This window comes from Vollenhovia emeryi, unplaced genomic scaffold, assembly GCF_000949405.1.
Source record: "Vollenhovia emeryi isolate VEMERY1.0 unplaced genomic scaffold, V.emery_V1.0 DF939230.1, whole genome shotgun sequence".
In the NCBI taxonomy this organism is placed as follows: domain Eukaryota; kingdom Metazoa; phylum Arthropoda; class Insecta; order Hymenoptera; family Formicidae; genus Vollenhovia; species Vollenhovia emeryi.
Window position 1 is genome coordinate 104,131 of NW_011967136.1, and position 19,609 is coordinate 123,739.

A 19,609-nucleotide genomic window follows, 5' to 3' on the forward strand; every position below is an offset into this window, starting at 1 on the left:
ACGAAGTTGATCGGAACTCTCGGCGGGCGGCTGGGAATAAACTCGAGAAAATCGTGTACCCCCTATAGTCGCGAGTGCATAGTGCGGCGCTTGTCGTGCGAGAGGCGATGCATTCCGCGGAAATGCAATCCACGTCGGTTGCGCGCTACGGAGCGAGGGCACCGGAAGTATTCTCCCCGGGCTGTACCGCGAGTTTTCCTACGGCAAGTTTATCTCGCCACCCGGAGAGCGTGGATTTGCGTCGGCTCCCATCTCGTATGATTACCATATGTTTGTTACCGCTTACCCCTGCCTCACGAACAGCTTTTTTTCCCTGAATAAAATGTGTCATTCGTAGTTAGTTGCCTTGATTATAGATAAAAAAAAACATGCTACTCCAAGGGAAAGACTTGTTACAGAGTTCCGTGGGAAAAATGATTTCTCTCTCGTCTTTCAATCTCTTATGCCGTTGAAAGTTTTTCACAAAAAAACAAAATATAATATACGAGAAAATGCGTACTTTGTACGATAAGTTGACTTGATTGTAAATTAAATATTTAATTATAAATAAATTAAATTGAATATAAATTAAATGTACAAATAAGTTGGTAAGATAAAGTTAATAAATGAAATCTTTATATGTGATAAGTTTTACACGCTAGTCACCTTCGATTGTTTCAACGAATTGATCATTCCGGTGGAATGATATTTATATTAGATCCTCTACTCTTCAAGGTAGAAATTGTCAACAGTCAGGTCCAGAAGTGTACTGGCAATCGCGTAATACTTTTCCCTTGCGTGGACGCGTTGCTGTAACAATCGCGAGAGGAGGCACAAAGCCAATCGCTCTTATCGGTCTTACGTTGTATCGAGCGGTATCCGAAATTAAAACCACCGAATGTAATCAAATTGTTGCGAATATACAAACGTTACATGTACGCGTTCCCGCCGTCCGACGCGGTCCTCCGCGCTTTATTTTTTCCGCGCGGGTTCGATTCGAGCGAGCGAGGCCTCTCCAATCTCTGCGCATGGGGGTGGGCGCGGATGGGAGGGTGCGGGGAGCACCACGGAGAAAAGCGTAGATACAGACACGGACAAAGACAGGCGTGCGATGAAGTGGTTGCGAGGCGAGGACGCAGCAGAAAGGAAGGCCAATATAAGCAGTTAGCTCGCAGCTGTTTGCGCAAACGCTTCGTCCTTTGACAACGGGTCTACAAATAGCGTCCGCGGATCGCAGAGATATATTTCCCTGCATATCCCCCCTTCTCTTCTCTCCTCTGCCACTCTTTCTCTCTCTCTCTCCTCTTTGTGTCCATCTCTTTCCTTTTTCTTTTCCTTTTTGTTTTCGAAGTACACACACACACACACATTTATACGCGTATACGCGCGCAAGCGCGCGATCTGTTGGTATCAGAATCAGTGCGGTGTCAGTGGTCCTTTTTAATTTCCTGAGTAGAAACAGATAAAGAGATGGTGCGATTTTCTATTATCCCTCTCGCAGTTCCACCTCTTTATTTCGTCTTTGACGCACTTTCCTTCCTTGTCCGCGCCGCGGCTTCTGTTTTGCGCTTATTCTTGCTCTCCTCCCTTTTCACCCGATTCTTTTTGCCCTTATAATTCTCCTATCCGGACTATGAAATATCCTGACGGATACTCCTTTCGATTTATTAAGCTGTTTTATGATTGTTTCGTCATGCACAATGCACGATTTATGTAATACCGGCGATATTATCAATTAGAGTATTAGCTTTTAATTATCTAGAGGGAGGTCCAGGTTCAAACCCTGGCCGGGGTAGATTTTTCGTATTAAAATTAAAAAATTAAAATCATCTAGACACTAACACACCTTATATTCTTTATTACTTTGTATTTGTTTTAATTGTCAACTTCAATGTTCAAGGCTTGCAACGTTTCGACCGTGGGTTGTGGTCCTTTTCAAGCGAACTAACAATACAAAGCAGGAAATTTTGAGATTAATACACGAATTAAGTCCATAACCAAAGTCCGAGACAATTAATTTCATGGTCAAAGGTTAAAAGACAATTGCATTGTTATAGACAATACCTGAGAAAAGTCATGTACAGAGATTTATATGTATTTCGGTGATCCAAACGCAGGATTGTATGCGATTTGTGGTCACCGAACTAAAAGTGAGGGTGTTAAAAGAAAAAGAAAGAAGCAGAAAATTCGGTTGAGATTGTTTTAATTGCCTGTGAATGAATAAACAGGCGCTGGAAACGAACAATTTTAACGGCGGTTTCAATTGTTTTGTGTGTTATTAATTACTCTCTAGTCCAGAGAGAAAATGCTTTATCAATTAACATTAACGAATCCTTTTAGTGTCTTCCTTCAATTACTATTCTCAAGATGTTTAATTTCATCTGCAAGTTTCTGCGTTTAACTCATAAGTTTAGACAAAGTCAATTGTCACTTCCAAATTACTGTGAGTTACTTCTTCCATCATTTAAACGCATTGTAAGTTCAGAAACTTTTCCCTAAACCCCTCGCTTGAAATATAACCCTTAAGTTTACAGACTTAAAATAATTCTAACATATTTACGGACACTACTATGATTATAGTTTTACTTAATCTCGTATATGTGTTATTAATTGTGCTTCATTTGTGTTTTCTTTGATATATATCATTCTTCTTTTCACTTTCTCGTCATAATCACAATTGAAGAATCAAGAAACTAAAACTTATTCACCTTGCCAAGAGTCTGTAAGTGTCCCGCGATAGAAAGACTTGGGCGGAAATTTGTTGCCGGACGGGTTTGGCTTGAAATTTCGAAGATTGATTCGCGAGATGAAGAACGCGTTGGCAATCGGAAGGAAGGAAGTGAGGAAGGGGGGGGGGGGAGGGGGTTCGCAGCTTTCAATAAAGCTTTTGGAAGGTCTCCTCGCGGCCCTTTCCGCGCGCAATGAGGAATACAGAAATTTCCCCGGAGGTAACATTCCGCGAGCGTGGCGAGGCCGCGTGCATCGCGCTTCGTCGATCAATTTCGAGGCATATTCGGATAAAGCGCGAAATGGAGAAGATTTCGCGCGCTCGGGAGAGAAGAGCGGGCAAAGCCAACGTTTTAGTCGGGAATAGCGGGCCATAGGCAAAGGAAGTTTCTAAAGGGGGCGCGAGACATACGGCGATTGATTCCCGCGAAGTTGCGAAGAGAGATCAAACGAGGGAAACTTCGATACTGCCGATCAATCTCGAGTCGTTTCTCCTATGGGCGCAACGAAACTCAGATATTTCTTTACCCTCCGAGATCTCTGTCCTGACCTTCTTTCGGGTCACGAAGTCGAGGGAGCTTGTATACGCATTTTTAGGGGAGCCTGAAATACAGCGAGTAGAAGTATTGAAAGAAGTAAAAAAAGAAACCAATTGAGATAAAAACCGAGGGGTAAACCGTTGAGGGTATTGTGGTGTACAGATTTGTGGCATTACTGGGCATTTTTTGGGCATTAGGCCTAATTGCTGGGGCATAAAGATAAAATGAGATAAAATAAGATAAAATAAAGTAATAAGATAATAAGATAAAGTAATGCCCACTGGGAATTAGTGGGCATTGGTGTAGATTTTGGTCAGCGGTTTCCCCCTCGATAAAAACTTAATAAAACTACACTGATAAAAAAATATAGTTGAAATAACCATAATTTCACTATAATTTATAGTATCCTGAGGTTATAGTATCCAGAACCAACGTATATAGTTCATATTACTATTATTATGGTGAAAGTTACTATAAAAATGAATAGCTCAACTATAATTTTTTTACTATCGAATTATAGTCAATTTTATCATCGATTTTTCTATCAGTGTACAAATTTTAACGCCAATTCGGGCTACTTTAAGCGCTGTGATATCCTGAAATCGCAATTTCTCACTAAACTATGTTACTCTCGGCGAAAGTCGAATTCCAAGGAACCGCTGGTAGACATTCGCGGGTTAACACGCTACCTCTCTGGCCAACGCTTCTCCGTTTGCTCCCGCTGATTATCTTTTCCGATTCGAATCGACGCGGTAACGAGACCGATCGTCGCGATTATGACCGTGCGATCGTCGGGAATAGGAGACGTGGGGGCGATCGCCATTATGTCCAGATGTAGGCAAGTAAGACGGAGTACGTAAAACTATCCGAAGTCCATTTCTCGGGAACTTAGTTAACCGCCTCTCTTGGAAGTTTCAACAGCTCTACGAGCGCGCGCGCGCGCACCCGCGGAAGTAATCTTCCGGCCGTTTCTACTATTCCGCCCAATAAAGTTCGCACCCCAGTTTTGAATTTAGTTGGATAGTTTCGTCGGGAGCGGATCAAAAAGCGTGCGCAATCACGCTTCGGCTCGCGGGACTCGGCGAAACAATACTCCGCCTCGCATGTAGAAAGAGAGAGAGAGAGAGAAATACTAGGGAAACTCTCGAGAGAAATCTTCCCTTCGTATCGACGGCTAAGTGGGCGAATTAAAGTTAACAAAAATCCACCCCCGTTGATATTCCCCGGGATTAGCCCGGCGTCCTCTCGAGGTGGCGCATGGCATTCCTCGAACGGGTCGTCAGCCCTTCGATCGCAATAACGACTCGAGACTGCCCTAATTTCGATGGCTTTCATTTATTCGGCGGCGGCGCGCGCGCGGACATTGCGAATTCCGGGGACTCTCGCAAAATTGCGCGAGCGTAATTTGCCGATTGCAGCTTCCGCACGGGGGATTTCTTACAATCCATCCGGCTATTATCGCGCCGCCGCTGGTCGCGGCAGCGAGAATCCTGTCGCTCGTAACGCCCGGATGGATGTTCGACCTGGCGACGGATAAGGCACCCCCTTGTAAAGATGTCGCAGTGCGCACACGTGTACCGTACGGAGGCGAGTTCCTTTCGCGTTGCAGCGATAGTTTCCGCGATACCAACCCCTCGCGTCCGCGTACGTTCGTTCGCCGTAAACGGGTCGGCGCACATGTATACGCGCGTGCATCTCGTTTTCCTCGACGCTGCCATCCGCCTCACCGCGATCCACCCAAGTCTCTTCTTTTCCTCTCGCAGGGAACAACGGAAACAGTCGCGGGTTCAACACTTTTCGAGCCCCGCGTCTCAAGCGGCGCGATCGTTTCGGCCGTTAATATTGGACTTCGCTGGAGTCGATGAAAATTTATCGCGATCGAAAAATTTATTAAACCTCTCGCAACTCGCTCGGCACTCGATCGATACGCGATGATAATTGTGCCCCAGACGCTTGTTACGGTATTTTGCGATGAATCATTTTTTTAGATATCGAATATTTTCTCCCGTCGGCATTGCAATTTTACATCTCATTTTGTGCACATATTTTATGCGGCGCGCGGCAGAATATATTTCTGTCGAGACAATCCTAACCGTGTTGCGTTGCGTCATCCATATGTCGTTTACGGGCTGAACCTTTTCTTTTTTTTCCCCCCCCCTTACAGTTCTGTGCATTAGGAAAATATAATACCGGTTGGTTATAAATTATGTTAAATCAAAATATTCTTCGCGCCGCGGAATAGCGAGTGTTGAATCCCATTTACATTGCGTTCTCATATTCCCCATTAATCATAGTACGGCCAACCATGATGGATCGTTTTCTCCGTAAGCATGTGCTCATGCACTCTTGTACTATACCGTGCCGGCATATACGTGAGCAAATATAGTAATATTGCGTAGAAAATTCTACGTGCGTCTCAGGAATTTCATTTCCACTTTTAAGCGTCTAAACAAACAAAAACTGGTAACCGTTACGACTAAAATGTTATGCCGTTACTCTTATTGTTAGCTCAAGATTTCGGCCTTTCTTTTCCAAGTTTTCTATCTTCCACCTTCTTTCCCCGTAAAAGATTGTACAAGTAATTTACAATCTTTTCTCGATGGCGAAAATGGAGAATAGTTTCGCGTAATTACATTAAGTAATTTCTCTCCTATATAAATTTCTGCACAAGCAAAAAAATTACATCAATAAGTATTAATCGTTAATGTAAAACGCCTGCGGCGCCTAAAGTGTTGTTTTATTCGCGCGGGAAGTGCAATAATCTGATCGCAATTCGTTGCTATAGATTGACGGTTTAAGTAAAATGAAGAAATTCTCACAGAAACACAATAGGTGCGTATACAAAAATCGCGCGCTTTCTCAAATTTAGTATCAACTTTGAACCGCGTGAGAAATTTCTTAAAATATACATCAAATTAAAGAATAAATTTATGCATACTATTACATGCGCATTCCTAACGTTTAATAACTAATAGCGCATACAACACGCCCTGGAAGAAATCTTGCAATTTCCGAGACACTAAGTACATAGTCTGAGCTTTTTCGAACTTACGTGCACGCCTGCGTGTGTAACACGTATGATCGTCCGGGAAAAAGCGGCGCGCATCTTGCCTCGTGCAAGGCGAATATCGCGCGACGGAGCTTTTATCGTATAAAGTGCAGAGAGAACTGAATTAACGTGCTCCAGGCGACCGCCGCGTCGCGGAAAGTTCGGTAAAGAGGGTGAACCGGAGTAATCTCGTGTAAGGAAAATCTGCGCGGCGGGATGAAAAATGCATGACGCTCTTCTGCGTAAACGACGCAATGATAGGCATTAATTCTCGAGCACGGTCCTCCTGTCTTAGAAACGTGATTCGAGTATTTAGTGCGTGACACCCATTTCGAGCGGTATCCAGCGAATATTCGCTCTTCGCGCTACTCGGGACACTGCGGATTTCAGACGAGTGCGAACGACGCACGAGAAAGATTGGTTTTGTATTTAGAAACGCGCTGTATTTGATAACGATTGGCGTATCAACAATAATCAAATTGCTACGTACAAATATTCGAGAAGAAAATTTAATATTAATAATTTTGAATAACGATAGAATTCTCCAAACTATGGAATGGTTGCATTTGATGATGCGGATATTTCGAATAATATTTGAAAACCCGAGATATTTCTATCCTTTGTAGCGATCTACAAATTTTATTTATAATTGCTTTTACTATCGATAAAAAAAATATGGAATTGTATTCTCTTCGGTCCTCTCATCGTACGCAGTTACGATATTAACAGTCAGTTACTGAACATGTCAGATTTTCGGACGACGTTGAATTAATTGGTGAATTATATTTAAGTAAAAATGTAAAATTATTTAGTTTAATTAAACTTGCTTTAATTTGAGGCAAAAGTTGAATGCGACTCCGTTGAATTAATGCGCCAATAAAATATTCCGGATTTCGATTCCATTAATAAAGTCGAACTGCATTTTCCAGCGCGCGATCTCCATCTTAACTATTGCTTGGTAAGGTGGCGACGTACTTAATCTAAAAATGTCGCAAAATCTAACAAGCTCTCGCCCGCGCTTCTTGCCGCAAAGTATTCCCGCTTGCTACAACCTTCCTTTAATCCTTTCGCCACTGAAATAGTTTTTTTCTCTTTTTAATTAAACTTTCAGCAAAAACATGTTTCTTGAGATGATAGCTATTTACGTTTTAATCAGGCTGCTGCTTGTAACAACTTTCCATGTACTTTCCATGTATCAGCACGCTAGAGATTAGCCGAGAATATCAAAAATATAAAACGCGCTTTTTTCGAACATTTTCATACATACACGACACCGATCTATTCCGACGTTATTCTTTTCTCATTTCCTTTTCAAGTTTCAAATTACCTCGGCATTTTTAAATCTCGAAAATCTTGCGCGACGTTTTCCTAATAAAGTAGAGCCACCGGTAAAAGTCCGGCCAGGTTCCGGCGAATTAAATTATGTGCGTTATTTATTCGCATTTCTTTTTAGATGAGACTCGTGTGCCCCGCGGTATCAAGAGCTTAACGAAATTTGTAGTGCTTGCGAGGGAGATTAAAGCGAATCGTTCATTCAGCGGCGAAGGAATTAACGGAAAATCGAGTATTTCTCACGGATTCTGCTCGAGGTGAGACGCTAAACAGTCGTCCGGCACATCGACGCCCTTTTCCCAGCCCGTGGATATCGCGCCACTCGCGCGTAATCCCGCAGGGCGGAATCCCGGGGTGAATGTAAACAGGACAACTATGCAAACACAGTCGTTCCTGCGCGGACAGGACGTGTTGCGGTGAAAGAAGCGAACTCTCTCTCTTTCTCTCTCTCTCTCTCTCTCTTCTCTCCCCCCCCCTCTCTCGCTCCTCTTTCCCCACTCTTTCTCTCTCTTCCTCTCCCTCCCTCTTTCTCGGTATGTTACCTCGGTCGGCGAATATCGTTCGCGTTTTCGCATGCATACGCTATTTTGCCCTGTCCCTTCCTCCTCTCTTTTTTCGTCTCTCTCGAGCGCGCGCGTGCATCCCATGCCGTCGGACCAACCCGCAGAAGTTGAATCCTGTGACAAGAGTTCCTATGTCGAGCGTCAGACCGCAACTTGCCCCGCAGGACTTGTAGACGATGTTCTGATGGTAATATTAAACTTCCCCGGTCTCTCGATACCCCTGGGCGGCCTGGTTTACAGACTACTCTCTCCCGCGCACTATTGTGCGGCCTCGATAAGCGCGCATTTTACAAAGGAGCTTACTCACTGCTCGATAAATAGCGTTAGTACACGTAAGACTCACGGCAGGCACGACCGAGCGATTTCCGTAGCGGAAAAGAAACTGTTTTCACAGTTAATAGAACACTAATTAAATTCGTTAATGCGATAATATAAATCTACGTATCTGTCTATTAAGAGGGACTTGTCGGAAAGAATTGTTTAACACCAGTTGGCCAATGTAGAAAGTTGATCAATTTTCTACATTGGTTAATCAGTTACTGGCGTTAAATCATTCTTTACGTTATTTATACACCTTGACCGAATAATGGTGTCGAGGGTGGAGGGCAGGGTAGGAAACGGGGATACTTAAAATCGCGTTTTGTTCAAGGGGGTAACCACTTGATGTACACTGTTAGAAGTAGATCTATCACACATGTGTGAATATTAACACGTCACACACTTGAAATGTGTGAATATTAATGTGTCACATATTTAATGCATAATTTTTCAAACGTCATGCATTATCCTCTTAATATACACGTGTGAAATGCATTAGAGAATGTGTGGAAATCACACACTTCAATGTGTGGATTTTATCAAACATCTAATAATGTTTGAAATAGTCAAACATCGTAATATTCACACATGTGAAATATTTCTATACGTTTGAATATAACACACTTTGGGAAAATTCACACACTGAGTATAGTAACGCACTTACTAGTCACACACTGATCAGTTACATACTGCAACTATACCCCAGACAACATCGTGCGAAATCAGTGCTCGTTGTGGATATCCTACCGTGTGTTATCCCATCCGTTTTGTGCTTCGGACGATCGTGAATAAAGTGCCTTCAAGTCTAGATTGTGTCCTATTGCTAACATCTCGGAAACCTCGTTCTTCCTCTTTATTTCTGATTCATGCTCTTTCCGCTAACCTCCCGTTTCTCTAACCTAACCTAACCTAACCTCCCACTTGGATCGCATCATATAATGTAATTAGTTGTTTTAAACGGCAAGAAACGTGTAAAAAGTGCTTTCACCAAATTACATATGTATATAATAGTAAAACACTTGGATTTGCAATGTAGTACAATCTTTTTTACACATTTATTGGCACCTTGAAAATCACACACCTAAATAAGTTATACACCTCCATTTGTGTGAAAAGTCACACACGCCAATAAAATTAAACATCCATTCGTGCATGAAAAAGTCACACACTTACAGACGTCTTGAAACGGCGGACACACATCACATGCGATAAAGTGTGTGATATTCACACACTGCTTCTAACAGTGTAATTATGGGACAATGTCTCCGAAATCATTATGAAATCCTTACGAAATCTCCGTGTAATCGTTTTGCCTTCATTTTAAAGTTTCTTTACTTTTTAGACAATGAACATAAAATTTGAACATTTTCTCAACTAGTTTCCATTTTCCCCCAAAATTTACATCTTTTAGTGAATATTCAAACATATATCACAGTTTTCGCCTATAAGCGCGTATTATTTTTTTTCATAATAAGACTGAAGTACTTGCTGTTAGGACAGTGAGTTGACACACCTTTGCGCGCAAATTTAGAACAATAAACATTAGATACAAATACAAAATTACTTCTCGTTAAGACCACGGTTAGACGGGTGGGAAAAGTGGGAATCAAGGAAACACGTTTTCTACCTAACCGAATGCTGTAATCTTAATTAAAATTACCTTTACAAGCAAATACTTCTCAGTAAAATAAAAAGAGATATGTTTTGACGAAATCTAAACGGCTCTTAACAATGTCGCCTAGTTTTAAACGTGCATATAAGAAAATTATTTGCAATTAGATGACATTATTTGTAATCAGATGAAATTGTATGAAATCTAATGAAATCGTGTAATCGGTGGGACAACATTTAGTAAACGCGAAGATGTTATCTCAGTAGTGCAGTTTATTGCGATAAATATTACCACATGCCTCAGTGGTCGAATTGGTGAGACGCCTAGCGTGTAGAGAGGTCCAGGTTCAAACCCTGACTGAGGTAATATTTTTCGCAATGAATTTCTTTAATTAGAATTTGCCAGTCAAGCTTCGTCAAGCAATTTTCTACACCTGTCGGAAAGTTTATCATGTATCCAATGTCCGTAACGAAATTTCAATAGAAGATCCTAATGCACAAAATTTGGAAAAATGGTATAATTAGGGAGACTAATATCTTATTTTCTGTTCATTTTTTATGGCAAATAGTTAATCCACAATAATCGCTCTATTGTAACAATCCAGTTTTGTTAGAAACGTGAATTTTGGTTTCACGTTATTCTTGATGCGTTTCCGCGTTTCCGTAATATTAGATCCTCCGGAATCGTTTTAGGCTGTTAGAGGCTTACTCCTGGGAGAAGGAGGAAACGTAAGAGAAAGGAAAAGGCAAAAATATATATATATATATATATTCTTGAATTCAAATTCACGTGCGATGAATATGCAGAGCTCAATGTAATTGCAAATGCGCGGAATAGATACTGGCAAGCTCGGTTGTTCCGTTTCATATTTCGAGAAATTGCCCGGTTGCCGAAGCATCTCTCCTTGATTTCGAACATTTTCATCTTGTTGCTAGGATACCCGTAGTTTACAGGAGGTCGTAAAGATTTTCGAACAGGTATTACGCGTTAATTGGCCACTTTGCTTCGACCCCGCCGTTTCCGTACCGCAATATTATCCCGATGTTTCCCACGAAGTGTTTTTCTCGGCGAATCATTAAAGAGGAACGTTTTAGGACGGCAAGTAATAAATTAATAAATTAAATAAATATTTGTGTATAAAATTCATTTTTTATAATACAACTATGAATGTGTAGGATATTTTTTAAGAGAGAGAGAGAGAGAGAGAGAGAGAGAGAGAGCACAAGAAAAGAATTTAAAGATTAACTTTGAACAGGAGAGAGAGCAAAATAGTAAATCAAAAGAATGAATAATAATAAATATGTTCACAAATTCATAGGAATGATAAATTTATACTAAATTGCAATACAATATTTTACAATGCAATCGGAGAGCATCATTAAATACGGTATGCAATAATTAATAATCGTTGTAATGACGATGTTCTAATTTCGCTGAGCGGAGCTCAGTGTCTTGCAATATAAATATTAACAAGGCATTTGAAAAATGTATTTGTTGATCCGCGAAACAGTGGCTTGATTAGCAGCAATTTAAATTAAAGCTACTTCATACCTTCGAGCGACCCTACTTTTGTCCTTTCACCGAAAATAGTCGCGCCCGCGGATATACCTTCGTTCGATCTCGACAATGTCCGTTTCTCATCACGGAAAGCCGCTCGTTTCCTTTGTCTCCGCGTCGTCATTGTCGCCCAATAGCGCCTGCCTTTGCCCCATCGCGACAAAAGAGTTCGAGTATCGGCGCTTCTGATGGAACGGCGCGCTAAGAAATCTGATTGTGGAGCGACGACGAAAGAACGACCTAACATGCCTCCATTTTTCCCGCGGCGTCGTCTTCGTCGTCCTCGTCGTCGTCGTCGTCGCCGTCGTCGTCGTCGTCGTCGGCCATGTACCGCAAACCCCATTCGTCGCCTTTTATTACTTCCCCGCGTCGCCCTCATCACGAACGTCGCCTCCCTTATTCGCCTTCCGTTCTCACCTCTCAAAGAAATATCACGACTATTTCAATTCCCGCTGATATTGCCGGCCGATAGACGAGGCATCGCCCGGGGTGATCCTTTATTTTATACCGAGCCACGTATCCCACGGCTACGTCGACTACACCGATTCCGGACGTATCTCGAAATCCCCCTAACTATACACGTTCGACTGTACCGGAGTTGGCAGTGCAGTTAACGTTTCGCACAAGTATGTCCTTCTCCACAGCCATTCACGTATAATTCAAATACAAATAAATTATACGTGTTACATCTGTGAAAATTGATTAGAAGCAAAATCTTAACACGCAGATTTACCAAAGGTTCAGTGGTTATTGTCTTTTATTATTCAACTTTTTCATAAAATGTAATACTTTAATAAAGTATTGCCAGATACGTCAAATAATTTTGCCAATTACGTTTTTATTTTAATTAATCACTGGCGAAGAAAAGACTCTCAATATTTTGTATAAAATACTGTAAAACTTAGTCTACTTAAAAAACGACTGCTAAATTTGTCATTTTGGAAAAATCAATTTATTATTATACCTTTTTGAAAAGTTATGAAGATTCGGTTGAAACAGAGAAAACGTAACGTATATGACTTTTGTGAAAAATTGTATTTTTTCAATAATGCACCGATACTTTTCATTCGTCACAAAAATGCAGTGCGATAAAAATTCTAAACTGCTCGAAACTGTTCTCAAAGTAACAATTCGAGAAAATAATCGCATTAACAATCGCGTTATTATCCCTCGAAACGTGATCGTTCCTTGCAAGCAACGAAATCGATCCGCGCGAATAATTGATCCCGTGATTTGCGACTCGCATATCGAGACGACGTCTATTCGCCGGGGTAGACAATTCACACGAAGTAGAACGGAAACGATAAATTATAGAAATGATTACTTAGGCGAATAGGTAAATGATTACTTCGCGATATCTAATAGATATCAATAATATTATCAATGACGCACGAATTCGTCTCGCGGCCAAATTCTTCGCCGGCATTAATGCAATTCGGCTGACGCTTTTGGTCTAGAGAGTGCGGAGAACTCTGTGCGAATTCGAGCAAGTAATTCGAGCAACTTGACATCGCGATATCGCGCATCGACAATCAGCAGTTAATTCGGATTCGGAATTCAACGAATGTTTGGCATACGTTTATTCTATAGGGTGTTAAATATTTTCGCGAGCCGACTGGTACGGTACGGGCTCGTGGTATTTCAGTAAGCAGCGCGACCTCGGTGTTTGTGATAACGGCGTACCGTGTTTACGCAAGATCGCCGCGCTATCATTCGCGCACCGAGGCTCGAGTAAGCAGGCAGCGGCACGAGCTGCGCCATGCGTTGCGTTATTATCCCTCGAAACGTGCTCGGGGGCGAGTGCCGCGGGAAAACGCGAGCATTCCGTATCAACTATTGGCTACTATTAGCTATCACGATCGCGTTTAACCCTCTGGTCGCCTCGCGCGGGATCTTTAAAGTAAATATTCCAAAACAAGGTCTTTTCTTGTATTCTATACGAACCCGAAAACCGAGGGGGAAACCGCTGAGGGCATTGTGGTGTACAGATTTGTGGCATTATTGGGCATTGCTAGGAATTTTTTGGGCATTAGTTTGGGCATTGGGCCTTGCTGGGGCATTATAAAGATAAAATAAGATAAAACAAGATAAATAACATAAAATAAGGTAATAAGGTAATGCCCACTGGGCATTAGTGGGCATTGGTGTACAAGATTTTGTGGTCAGCGGTTTCCCCCTCGCTGAAAACCAAATTAAACAAAGAAAGTATTTTACGTAAAAGATATACATTTTTCTATTATCACTTTTCAGAAGACTCACGTGTCGAGATGCGCCGGCCAGTTGCAAGATATTCCGTGCAATTTCACAGAGACACACACGATGTAAGTAGAAATTAGTCGGCCGGTAATGTGGGTGTCGAATTAGGTGTTGGTCAGGATAGGGGATGGAAAGATATCCTCAAGAACCCACGGTTACTGATATACGTTGTATATTTGGGTAATACGTGTGGAAAACTTGTACAGTCGTTAACGCTCGCTCGTATATGCCTTAGTTGTCGCTCGCGTTGTTTCGTCACGACTCTGCCGGTCGTCTCCGCGCCTCTCGCGGCATCAGACACGCTACGCGCGGCCGACATGCCAGTCACTCGGCGGGAAAACCAAATAAAAAAGAAATGTATAGACTGTCTCGCGGAATAAAATAAAAAGGTATCTTTCTACAGTAAAGAACAGGAATAAAACTGCTTGGTTGCGGTTATTATTTGTGTACGCGCAGCTCTATAATGTTTTAATGTCTTAAAATTATTAATGCAACTTCATGGGTTTGCATAGTATCGAACGGTATTAAACTAAAATTACCAATTTCGTTGCTAAATCTTTCAGCCGTTAGCAGAACATCGCGAATACGGAATGGATCGATTATGAATCGAGCGACGTGTTTAATTAGTAATCGCAATTAACCTGTTTGCATATCGATTTGAGATTTGTTTATCGCGCCGAGGGCATCGCGGGTATCGAGCGAATCGTAGCTTTACATGAAAGTACTTTTCTTGCTCTTTGCCACGCGCGATTAACGACGGCTGTTAGCTATTGAAATATACACGGAAAAAATGCTATTGAATGAAGCAAAATGAAGTTGCTTGAAGCAAAATGAAATGCTTGAAACGTTAATGTCACGGGCTGCCACAAACATATATATTAATTTTAAGCATTGAACTAAATACCCAGATTATTAAGACAACAATCTGATGTTTTTCATTTATTAATACTGATGTTGTTTCAACGATTTTATTTCAATTACACTGATCTTGTTGATACAACATTATTCTTTTTTCCGTGTACAAAATCAAAACTTTATGACAATGAGCCAGTTTAGTCGACTTTAACCGGCACGTGTTTAATAAAATAAAATAAAAAGATATACAGTGCGACGTTTCGGCCAAGGTTTTAGGTCATTCTCAAGCACATTCCAAAGGGAACAAACCGATCATCGGGATTGCAAACTTATCGAAGATACAAATTAAATTAATAATACAAATTAAATTAATAGACAATCAAAATGCGTACGACAATAATATGTAAAATAAAACAAAACTTTATGAATCGAGGAAAAATGCGGCATCCAATTAAACTTTTGGAGAAAAATTGCTTTGATTTTTAACGAGGCTGTGCACAATAATTGGAACGATAAAAAGAAAACAAAGTGAGATCGGACACGATCGTTTACTTTTAAATACGATTCGCGTTTCGAAATAATTACGTACGAAACGCTTCTCAACTACCGAGTTCACTAGTAACTTATTGCGTGTGTGCACACGTTCGCGAGGACGACTATAATAATCTCCGTTACCGTTCTATCGCCGCGCGTTTGTAATATATATTATTCTGCACGACCGTTCACAACCGAGGCCGAATTTGCGAACTATTTCGGCGATCTAGCGCCCGCGTTCCCGGCAAGTCGCATAATTCGGTCGGTGCTATTTGCAACATTTGCACAAGTCAGATACATTATGAAAGTAGTCGCGCATCGCGGGCGTGCCGAAACAAGAGTCGGCCCGACAATTTAATCCCGTTGGAAATTTTTTATCCGCGAGGATTACGTTCGTCATTGCCGCATTCGTGTTGGACCGACCCTTCAACTCCGTTACCGACGTTTGTCGATCCGGAAATGATATGGGAGGGAGGAAAGCGAGAAAGGCGAGAAGCAACTTTCTTCGCGGAATCACCATTCTCCATTTTCCTCTTACCTGAGTGTATAAAAATTCCCCAAGTAAAATCGATTTGCGCGCGAAGAGAGTGTGTCAGGGAGGCCTTCGGTCTTCGTAGGGGGACACCTTATATAACATGGGAAATTGGCAGGAGGTATTTCCTAATATCGAACGCTCGTCCCCTGTAAAAGAATGTCGGTGTGACATTACAGGAAGTGAAAGAAGCAGCAGAAAGAGGGAGGAAGAGAGACAGAAGTGCGCTTTTGCCGAAAATCCCGTCGAAACAAAGGACCGTTGGTTAGAAAGGGGGAGAACTACCTCTTTTTATTTCCTCTCCGTACTTTTTCGATTAGGAAAATCGTATCGCTGGCGTTTATGAAGTTCGCGTTTTTTACGAGACGCCGCAGGTCGTGCCGTAACTCGAATCGCTTCTGCCTCGTATGATCGTTGAGGTCAGTTTCGCGAAAGTAAAAACGAAGCAAAGAACGACATGTGTTTGCTACGGACAGATGATACACGATAGTTAATGCATTATTTAATCTTATCTGAATTACGCTTTTAACCAAGAAGTGAAGACTACGAATAACAATTATTTTATTAAATTCAAACGCGAAACACACAAATTATGTAATTAATTTTGCAAGATACTTTCTTACATTTGACATATAATTGTTTTTAATTTAGCTCGCTCTTCTAATTTAGTTTTAAATAAGTGAGCGTACCGAAATTAAAATTGCTAGAACGCGAGATGACTACAAATTTAAGTGTGAAAAAAATTGGGGAATGTTATCTATATATGGGCACTTGCGATCACTTTGTTTCATTAATATTATCTCCATGATTTCTTTCAATAAAATCTTTAATGCGATTTAGGATACAACATTTTAATATCAAAAACTACTAAAACAATTAGCTTGTATAAATATCCATTGTTATATCTGGCGCAATTTGTTGATATCGCTACTTTTGCAGAGAAAAAATTTTTGTAGAGAAGATAAAAATGTAATTTTTTTAACAAAATATTTCCAACTAATTAATTCGCACAGCTCTTGCTCGGTTCGCACGCTTATATTTGGCGTCTTTTTGTTATCTTTTTAAAAAGGTAATTTTTTTGAGGTGATTCCTAGAACACGCGAGATTTTCGCGCGCCAACCGAAATCTGTTTGAACTCGGAGATTAAGGTCTCACCTCGACATATCGTTGAACGAAACTGTAAAAAGTCGCCCTTAAAACGGAGCACTAACTTCTAGTGTATAATAGTCGAGGTATGTTCCTCGATGTTTGTTAAGCCATCGCGAGACGCGTTTAGTTCCCAGTGATAAATCTTCCGTTCCTCCTGGGAAAACCCAGTCCATCTTTCGTCGCGCTTTCCTCGCGATAAAGCAGAGCAATACGCTATCCATCGAGACAATGGAACACGGTAATAAAATATTAATATAAAAATATCGGAGCATGTTCGTGCTAGAAAGAAGTAAATCTCGGGTGAGATTAAAAGGAAGAAATAGAGCGCGGGACGCTGAAACGAAAATGGATGACAAAGTTTCTTCTTCTTCGATGTATATCTGCTGACTATTTGATAAACTTTGATATTGATTGCGAAAGCTTGGCGAAGGACGCGCACACGTGTGACACCCGAATTTATGTGAACGTTGCCACCTATGACCCGAATAAGCAGCCGAATGCTTAAGAGCGTAGAATTAGGCATGTCTGATTTACGAGAAGCCGCGCTATATTCTTGCATTAATAAACGATTTCGTTACGCGTTTCCGGAAGACTGATACCGTTAGTTCTGAACTCTCATTTAAACTCCGACTTAAAACCCAACTTCCCATTTAAATAAACATCGTGGAATAACGTGCGTATACTCGTTGGGTACGAATTAAATATCGCTTTACAGAAGGTACCGCTCCGCGCTCTCTTATTGCGCGGTGTTTTCACAATAATCGATTTAATTAAATTCTCAACAATAGTTATCGTCGGAAGTTCGCCGATCGATCCCGTTTACCTGCGAAACTTTAAACGCACACGCGTTATGGCGCAAATATAATTCTGCGCAACGAGCTGCTCTATCCGCGATAGACGCGGTGCATTAGGCACACCCCGTACACGAACTCCCGATAATGCACGGGGGATATAAACGTAACGGAGAATTTAAGACAAATATTTGTTTGCCACGTAACGTGGAAACTTGTCGCGATCGGCAATCGGTGCGAAGGTAAAATTAAAGTTTTATAACAAAACGGACGTGGGAGATTGAGAAAATTATGTATTTCTCACGCGAGAGAGAGAGAGACCCTTACGAAAAAAACACCCGAAATAACACCCTAAAAAACACTAAAAAAAACACAAAAAAATAATAGCGTAATTTCGGATACCCAAATAGTGTAGACGCCATTTGAGCGTTAACACCAAGAAAAACACCACAAATGACACCGAAAAAAACACTAAAAAGCAATAGCGTAATTTCAGTGTTATTGCACCAAATAGTGTCAACACCCACAATAACACTGAAAAATTAACTCTGATTTTATTTGGGTTAACACCATTTGAGTGTTTTTAAAAATATAAATACGCAACATAACACTGAAATCAGAGTATATCTATATTTATCTATCTATATCGATAGATAAATTCTGATCAATATTATCTTCTCGCTCGCTATACGAAGGGATTTTCATTGTATGTGCATCAGAAAAATTGCAAAAATTAGTATTACGAATAAAACGACATTATTTTATTGGGACAAGAAGGTAAAGAAGATGCCTTTGGTTTCTCAATATTCAACGCCAGTGTTTTCTCGACCATACACCTGGCATTTTTAATAACACAGAAAATTTATTGCGAAAAATATTACCTCGGCCAGGGTTGGAACCTGGACCTCCCTACACTCTAGGCGGGCGTCTCTCACCAATTCGACCACCGAGGCATATGATAATATTTGTCGCAATAACAGTATAAAGATGTCGTCTACGCGTCTATTTCGACTTTTTTTGAACTGCGCGCCGATACCTTTGGTTTCTCGATATTATTACCTTTTCGACTCTCTCTCGAGTGCGCATAATGAACAAGATTATACATTATAAATGGAAAATTTAGAATCGAGGAAGTAACAAAATTATCCTTGCAGCCCGAGGCTTATCTTATATACACAAGACCCCCCATAAATCTGACGGGGGAATAAATATAACAGGAAATTTAAGATTTAAGAACATTTGTTTATCCTGCAACGCGATACCCTGTCACAGCGGTACTCGACGTCCCGGGCCAGATTGGCGTACGGGGAAAGGGCAGGGGATGAGTTAAACTTTTAACGAGCTTTCTTCCTTCCTCCTCTCGCGGCCCTCTTAAAGTTCCTCGAGAAACGCGGCGCGCAGCTCCCGCGCCACCCGCGTTTCTGTTTCATCGTGTTTCCCGTCGACGAATGCCGAACTTCCTCCTATCGTCCTCCGGCGATGACACAGGTCTGCATTTATCCGCGGCCATCCATCCATCACGGGCCGCGGAGCTCCTCCGCGAAGAGGCGCGTGATTTATCTGCCCGGCGAACGCGCGCCGCGCCGGTCAAAATCGCACGAATGAGAAAAGCCGGCGGCGTTTGCGTTGTCCGGAATTAAGCGCGCCGATCTGGTAATTTTCTCGTTTATATCTGACATCTCCGATGCGACAACCATCGGGCCGTCGCTTTAAAAGTACATTGATTGATCGTTAATTAAAGTACGTACGGTGATGGACAGAATGGTTGCGACACTATTTTTCGGGTTACGCTCCAAAATCTTCCCCGAGGAATATC

General features: G+C 41.5%; 2 protein-coding genes across 2 annotated transcripts in view; one reads left to right on the forward strand and one right to left on the reverse strand.

Moving 5' to 3' along the window:
• The window catches only part of LOC105560442 (4-coumarate--CoA ligase 1-like), a 65,376-nt gene extending 51,188 nt beyond the window's left edge, over positions 1 to 14,188 (reverse strand). Inside the window, exon 1 of the mRNA XM_012009572.1 lies at positions 13,936 to 14,188. The gene's annotated coding sequence lies outside the window, so the exon portion shown is untranslated. The remainder of the gene's footprint in view (positions 1 to 13,935) is intronic.
• Positions 1 to 19,609, forward strand: part of LOC105560441 (lachesin-like) — a 231,017-nt gene that overhangs the window by 15,906 nt on the left and 195,502 nt on the right. The window contains exon 3 of the mRNA XM_012009568.1: positions 13,927 to 13,997. The gene's annotated coding sequence lies outside the window, so the exon portion shown is untranslated. The remainder of the gene's footprint in view (positions 1 to 13,926; positions 13,998 to 19,609) is intronic.